This window comes from Salmo salar, chromosome ssa18 (genome assembly GCF_905237065.1).
Source record: "Salmo salar chromosome ssa18, Ssal_v3.1, whole genome shotgun sequence".
Lineage (NCBI taxonomy): Eukaryota > Metazoa > Chordata > Actinopteri > Salmoniformes > Salmonidae > Salmo > Salmo salar.
Window position 1 is genome coordinate 8,030,374 of NC_059459.1, and position 8,864 is coordinate 8,039,237.

Genomic DNA, 8,864 nt, shown 5'->3' on the forward strand with positions numbered 1-8,864 from the left:
GAGAGGCGGACTCGAGCAAAACGGAACGGATTCGTTCAGAACCAGATCTTCAGAACATTTTTACATAGGCTACTCAGCTGAACCAGTAGAAAAGCTCAAGGTACTTACGTTTGCATTTTTGTCTACCGATAAGGCCTGAGGACAGACAGTTGGTCTTAAAGGGGCCTTTATGTTTATCAGTGTTGAGTTTTATGTTGAAGTATGGGGCTAAGAGTCGGTTTAACATTCTTTGACATAAGTGTGATACGTTGTTAGTATAAAATGTAGCCTACACCATTGACCTGGGTGTGTTTACCAATAGCCACCACATAGTTATGTTAAAATGGGGTTTTACCGATTTTACATTTTAGGGGTAGGTTTTATATTTAATTTATATTTTCCATTATTATGGTAATTACAGCATACCCAACTACATACCCTGGCCTCGTCTCTCCGTGTTTTCATTTTCTCCTATCAGTTTGTGATTAGTTAGGGGTTGAATACTCCCCAATTTCTATTGGCCGGAAGATTGGGACGATGGATATTGGATCCACACTATGTTCAGTGCAGTTGGTTTGTTGTATTGACATATAAACGACCCATTCATTTAGGCCTACGTAAATTACCCTACACACAACTTTTTGCGTAGGCTAATTTCTGCTCAATGCAAGTCAAGCATTCACTGACGAAAGGTTTATCATTTGTAATTTATTTGAGGTTTACAAAGTGCATAGGAAGCTATAGGCCTATTCACACGCACGAGTTTAGAAATGTATTTGGTATGCCTTTCATTTAATCGTTCATTTAGCGGAAATGTCTGTACCATAATGATAAAACCACCTGTAACATATAGCCTATTATATGCCGCAATAGTTCTACATGCCTTAGTGATATCTTCATTATTTTGCCATTGCTGAATTCCATGAAAATGCGCATGATGGTTTTCTTAATCCAATAAAGGACCTCTGTTGGAATAAGATAACTATGTTTTTCTTTCATTTAACTGTAGGTTTGTAGTCATTGTCATTATTATAATGCTCATCTTCGGAGACATATGATTCCACCCACAAGTAGGCTATAAGAAAATGCTATGGGGTGTGAGTCCAAATCTGCCCGGGATTTGAGTCTCTGTAGTTTAACTTTGTTTGCGATGTTCTGCTTATTAGATCTACGCGGCCAATCCGTCCTGCATGACTACAAGCCCATTACATTGATGGTCAAATTATTATGAATAACAAGAAATCCATAAAAAATGAATGATTATGATGATTAATTAGGCCTATTCATATTATGGCAAGGTTACACTTTTGCTAATTCAATCTAAGATTTACTTAAAAATATATAAGAAAGATATCGAAGGATGACTTCAGTTGAACACATTTTTACGTCTGGACAGCTCATGTAGGCTATAGTGCCAACTCGGTCTAACGATAACATGGTTGCAAGCCATGGCTTGTACCTGAAAACTGGGATGATGAAAACTTAACTGAAGTCAGCACGCATTGTGTTATTTTAATAAATTATAACCCCAATAAGCATTTGTGCTGAACATCGATATTGCAACATTGCACCATTGTAGGCCGTTGTCTCCTTGCGTAGTAATATGCACTATTTCCCTCTATGTGCAGTGTCTTTGAAAACGTCCTGTGCGTATGATTTACATTTGACCTGCTGCAGGCCTGATTTTGATTTGATTTATTTCATTCACGCTCGCAGTCCACAATATTGAATTTTGCAGAATGCACAGTTACAATTAGACAATTCTTAAAAAACACAAGCTATTGCATTCAATTGAGAAGGTCCCATATGTCTTTCGAAAAGTCCTGTGCATATGATTTACATTTTATCTGCCGTAGGCCTGTATTGATTCAATTCATACTCGCAGTCCACAAGACTACATTTTGCAGAATGCACAGTGGAATTTAGACAATATTTAAAAAACACACAAGATATTACATTCAATTAAAAAGGTCCCATATCTTAGGAAAAAATACAGTTAAAAAAATCACAAAATCAAAGTCTGATGGCTGTGGCTGTGGTAGAATTGACCAGCCTTTTTGTCCTTGCGTTGATTTTGGACAGTCGTTTCTGGTTTCAGAAGACTCTGCCAATACTGTCTCCCTTTCTCTGTGGTAGGAGATCATGTGGAGGGTGGTCAGGTTGGTGCATGGCAGTGACCAATCTTACTGCTGCTTGCTCTCTCCGTGACTGTAGTGGTGGAAGGGTCAGTGGGATGTCTCTGTTTTGTGTTATTATCTTGCTTGTCCTTTTCTGTACACGGTGCAGCTTGCTGCTTCTTTGTGTAGCCCAACAGCAACATACAGTCTGGCATACTCCATGCATCCGATGGCCTATATATCACAACGGCCTGCATTAGTCAATGAGGAAACGGACGTTTTGCAGTTACAGACTGATAAACAGTAGGCTAATGCATCTACTTCAGCACTAAGGCAGAATATTAGTGATAATAAAATAATAACAAAAAATAGAACAATTATTATTATTATTATTATTATTATTATCAGTTCATCAGTATTATTGTTCCAGAAATTCTGATATTAATAGCATAATAATAACAATAGGCCACATGCCCTAATGTATGTAGTAACGAATAAATGTAGGTCTACTCAGAATTGTTGCTGAGACTTAAATGAATAAAAACATTGTTAACAATATAGCTAGCAAGATTACCTTATATTACACTGGTCTCATTCTTTGGATTGTTTATTATTGGAATCCATTCAATGAACCAGGGATGAAGGAGGGTTTCTCAAGGGTGTAGGTTTAGTAGGCTAGCTGTTCAAAACTGCGTCACCTACTGGTAGCCTTGTCAATGCAAATATGTACTTACGCGGATAATCGTTTGTTTATCATAGATTTTTTTAGTAGATTTTTTTTTAGTTGAGGTTTTTATTTCCGTTGCATATCTGTTTGTATAGTCCTAGATTATTTTGGAAAAACTCAACGTTTTTTTTTACAGCATCCATGACTGATGGTTCTTAACCATCATGGTTCGTGCGACTTCTTGGTTTTGACCATAGAGATAGATAGAGGACTCTAGTACCCAAAAGCCTATTTTGTAGCATGAGCAGTGCCCATTGACTACTTTCACAATTTTTAAGTAGTCAAGTGGGTGGGACTTCCTAAGGGTTTAAGGAAGGATCACATAATTCCATCCGGGTTATCAGGGGGATCATCCAATGATTTATACTTGTGTGCAAACATTCCATAACGTCAAGTGGCATTAAATCAAATCACATTTTATTCATCACATGCTTCATGAACAACAGGTGTAGACTAACAGTGAAATGCTTACTTGCGGCCCTTCCCAACAATGCAGAGAGAAAGAAAATAGAGATATCATAGAAAAGTAAAACACGTTATAATAAAAGTAATAATAAATACAAAATGAGCAACGATAACTTGGCTATATACACAGGTACCAGTACCGAGTCGATGTTCATGGGTACGAGGTAATTGAGGTAGATATGTACATATAACTAGGAATAAAATGACCTATAATAAACAGTAGCAGCAGCGTATGTGATGAGTAAATAAAAGTTAGTGCAAAAAGGGTCAATGCAGATTGCCCGGGTAGCTATTTGGTTCACTATTTAACTAACTATTTACAGTCTTATGGCTGGGGGGTAGAATCTGTTCAGGAATCTGTTGGTTCCAGACTTGGTGCATCGGTACTGCTTGGTGTGCAGTAGCAGGCAGAACAGTCTATGACTTGGGTGGCTGGAGTCTTAGACAATTTCCTGGATGGCAGGGAGCTCGGCCCCAGTGATGTACTGGACTGTACGCACTACCCTATGTAGAGCCTCATGGCTGGTTGCCAAGCAGTTGCCATACCAAGCGGTGATGCAGCCAGTCAAGATGCTCTCAATGGTGCATGGTGTAGAACTTTTTCAGGATCTGAGGGCACATGCCAAATATTTTCAGCCTCCTGAGGGGGAGAAGACATTGTTGCGCACTCCTTACAATTGTGTTGGTGTGTGTGGACCATGATAGATCCTTAGTGATGTGGACACCGAGGAACTTGAAGTTCTCAACCCGCTTGACTACAGTCCTGTTGATGTGAAATCGCCAACCTTGGCTTTATACCTGTTCAAACAACACACTGCAGGTGTATGAACATTTTCAGTTTGTTTACCAACTCAGAGAAGTAGTAGAAGAAGAAATTCACTTCTTCAAAATCGAGATGGCCTCAAAGGAGCTGCAGGTACTCTCACAGACGCCATAGTTGGACAGACACAAACAACAGTCCTCTATCATTCTCTATGGTTTTGACCAACATTCAGCGATGGTGCGCTGCCGGCCTCCGGTGGACATCTTGTGAAGGTGCGGTAGAATTATTAGTATGCTTTTACACCCGTTATTAAAAAGTTGCAGCCTAACTATTCTTTACTAACACTCTAAATGTGTTAATTTCAGTTACAGGAAACAACAAGAATGAGAGAAAAATGGCTGAACTATGTCTTCGAAATTGTACTCATCGAGAAACATGTTCTGTCATCGCTTTGTATAGTGCTTTCAGAAAGTATTCACACCCTTTGACTTTTTCCTCATTTTGTTGTGTTACGAAGTGAGATTCAAATTGATTTAATTGTATTTGTTTTGTCAACTTTCTACACAAAAATACTCTGTAATGTCAAAGAGGAAGAAAACTTCTAACATTTGTATAACAAAAAAAAAAAATGAAGAAAAATAAAACACGAATATATCTTGATTAGATAAGTATTCAAACCCCTGAAACAATACATGTTAACATCACATTTGGCAGCAATTACAGCTGTGAGTCTTTCTGGGTAATTCTCTAAGAGCTTTCCACATCTGGATTGTGCAATATTTGCCCATTATTATTTTCAAAGTTCTTCAAGCTCTGTCAAATTGGTTTTTGGTCATTGCTAGACAACCATTTTCAGGTCTTGCCATAGATTTTTAAGCAGATTTAAGTCAAAACTGGAACTCGGCCACTCAGAAACATTCACTGTAGATTTGGCCTTATGTTTATGATTATTGTCCTGCTGAAAGGTGAATTAATATTTCAGTGTCTGGTGGAAAGCAGACTGAACCAGGTTTCCTCTAGGATTTTGCCTGTGCTTGGCTCCATTCCATAATTTTTTTTAATCTGGAAAAACTCCCCAGTCCTTGCCGATTACAAGTATACCCATAACATGATGCATCCACCACTATGCTTGAGACTATGGAGAGTGGTACTCACTAATGTATTGTATTGGATTTACCCCAAACGTAACACTTTGTATTCAGGACAAAAAGTTAATTGATTTGCCACATTTTTTGCAGCATTACTTATGTGCCTTGTTGCAAACAAGATGCATGTTTTGGAATATTCTGTACAGGATTCCTTCTCTGTCAGTTAGGTTAGTATTGTGGAGTAACTACAATGTTGTTGATCCATCTTCAGTTTTCTCCTATCACAGCCATTAAACTCTGTAACTGTTGTAAAGTCACCATTGGTGAAATCCCTGAGCTGTTTAGTTCCTCTCCGGCAACTGCATCTTTGTAGTGACTGGGTGTATTGATATGCCATCCAAAGTCTAATTAATAACTTCACCATGCTCAAAGGGATAACATTCAACGTTTTCTTTTAGCTTTTTTACCCATCTACCAATTGGTGCCCTTCTTTGCTGTGAAGCATTGGAAAACCTCCCTTGTTTGGTTGAATCGTTGTTTGAAATCCACTGCTTGGCTGAGGGATCTTACCGATTATTGTATGTGTGGGGTACAGAGATGAAATAGTCATTAAAAAAATCATGTTCAAAATGTCAATTTAATCCATTATAAATGCTGGCTGTAACACAGAGAAATGTGGAAAAGGTTAAGGGGTGTGAATACTTTCTGAAGGCACTGATATAGGCCTAGCCTATTTAATTATCAAAATGATGTGTAAAGATGAAGCATTTCACATAGTAGACCTAGGCTAGCCCTCAAACTATTTCCCCCAAAATAATAAAGTCATCGATTATTAAGTCACAACATAGGCTACGATGCATTGACATATCTAATATTGTAAGCTAGTAAGCTAATATAATAATGTAATATTTTTCCATGTTCAAATTGAAACGGATGAAAATAGCTGTCGAGGCAGAATAATTCCTACAAACTATTCTCGAGCCAACATTTTTGCATAATGACTATTGAAAAAATACACGTGTAAAATATTGCTGAATGATAAGCTTTCTAAAGTAGGACTAGTTGGCCTATAGCTTATGAATGATCACATGTTCTACAGCCTACACGTAAAGCCAATACGCGTTATCATAACATTTGCACTCTGCTACACTTTTGCGAACTAATTCTGGCGACCAAAAAAATAAGCAAACATGTTGGCCAACACAACTTCCCCTATCATCATAATCATAGCCCTAATATTGCACATTTTAATCGGCCGTGACTTACGAAACTAAAGGTGTGCGTGTTTGTGTGACTGTGAGTGCGTGTCGACATATCCCACCTGATTTTTCAGACTACGGTGTCAGCCGACTCCTTTTCAATTGACATGAAAAACAGTTTACCCCAGTTCCCTATAAAGGTAACTTTTTTTGTTGTTGTGACAGCCCTTTTAATGCTGCAGTATATATCAAACAATCTTGAAAACTACATTAGCCCTATATTTTATTCGTTTTCTTTGTAGCTTTTTTTCGTTTTGTATTTATACATCACCCATGCCTTTCTGATATAGGCTATGTAGCTACTTTACATGGCTTTGCTTCAAATACAACTGCATTTCAATACCTCAAGAGGAAATAGTTTTAGCGCATTCCTTTCAGAGATCACTGCAAATACCCTCCTTCCATGGTGGCAAAATAAAATAACATATTTTGGTTGCCCTTTGGAGCATAATCTACACGCATTTCAGACACATCACAGTTGGCCCACCAATAATATATCAAATAGGCCCAAGATCCAAAAATCACACAAACATTTGCAATGTCTATCGAACTAATGAGGGTGATTGTTGTGGTTTTGGTAGTTAATAGGACGCGTAAAGAAGGGACACAGACTGGTTGCATGAAAATGTAAGATTCGAAATGAGACCAACCGTAGCTTCTCTACACATTCTTATGGGTAGAATCCATAGGTCAAACGAGTAGGCCTATTCTCAATGGGGATGGGACTGGGAGATGATTGAACCGTTTGTTACATACCCTATGCCTACATAATCGTATAGCCAGTCTAGGATACATAAACCAACAAAGAGCTTTGTTACTTATTTTTACATTCTCAAGTAGGAACGTCTTTTAAAACTAACAGGGAACAACTTTTCTCAAATGAACTAACTTTTGGATTTAAGATTTTCAGCCATTTGAACTGAGATATAAGATTAAATGCGATTCTCTAGCTTTCACTCCCCCTTATGGATTTAAAAGGAATGGACTGCTGTAAGAAATATGGTGGAAACTCCCTCCAGCCATGCTCACTCGATTCCAAGGGTCCCTATCAGTCCCGAGATTCTAGCAAAAATCGTCTTTTCATTTATCTGACTTTCATTAATCCAGCCTTTATATTTTGCCTCACAGTGAATTGTTTTACCATTTTATTTTCAGGACAACCAGGGCTACAAGCAGAACACAAAACAATTTCATAGTTGCATTCATGACGTTTATTTAAAAAGGACCAAGTGTAAGAAAAACTCTACTGAGTACAAGCTATGCTCTAACCAACCCTTCAGGCCTTGAGCCTTAACAGAGAAATAAACTGTTGCGCAAAGTACTTTACTAATAAAGGCTTTATCTATAAACATGCAATATGGTTGAATGATTTAAAATAGAACCAGACACTATATATTGAGTGAGACCAATTAAACCAAAGAAAAATATAAAAGCAACATCAACAATTTCAAAGATTTTACTGCGTTACAGTTCATTTAAGGAAATCAGTCAATTGAAATAAATTCATTAGGTCCTAATCTATGAATTTCACATGCCTGGGCATGAATTGCCTCACAATGAATTGTTTTATCATTTTATTTTCAGGACAACCAGGGCTACAAGTAGAACACAAAACAATTTGATAGTTCCATTCATGACTTTTATTGACAAATGTCAATTAAAAAAATAAGGTCTGCCAAAGCAAAAGCCTGATAAAAATGAAGTCATATGAATGCTGTTAAGTACAGAAATGATTTGCTCACTGGGAAATTCATATCCAACTAGTCAGTGACAACTATGTGGAGTTTGTGACAGCAACTAAACTGGACAGTTTTAGCTCCATCTCTTCATGCAAAGACTCAATCATGGACACACTTACTAACAGTTGTGGCTGCTTCGTGTGATGTATTGTTGTCTACCTTCTTGCCCTCTTGTGCTGTTGTTTGTGCCCAATAATGTTTGTAACATGTTTTGGGCTGCTACCATGTTGTGCTGCTGCCATGTTGTTGTCATGTTGTGTTGCTACCATGCTGTGTTGTCATAGGTCTCTCTTTATGTAGTGTTGTGGTGTCTCTCGTCATGATGTGTTTTGTCCTATATTTTTATTTTGAATCCCAGCCCCCATCCCCACGAGGCATTTTGCCTTTTGGTAGGCCGTCATTGTAAATCATTTGTTCTTAACTGACTTGCCTAGTTAAATAAAGGTTAAAAAAAAAACTTACAAGAAAATAACTATTGTGAGCTTATTACAGTATTATAGACACTATGTCATGGGATTTCCTTTGATCTATGTAGAAGAACCTTACCTTCTAACGACTCTTGTGTAGCTTGTGAGCATCATAGATCAAAACATGTCACGTGCAAGTTTGTGGAGGTCTCAGCTTTTCATAGATAACAGCTTTTAACAGTTTGTAGCTTGAACCATTCTGACTCTAGAGGTTTTTGTATAAAAGACCCGGCCCCGGCCTCACAAACACCGCCTAGTTC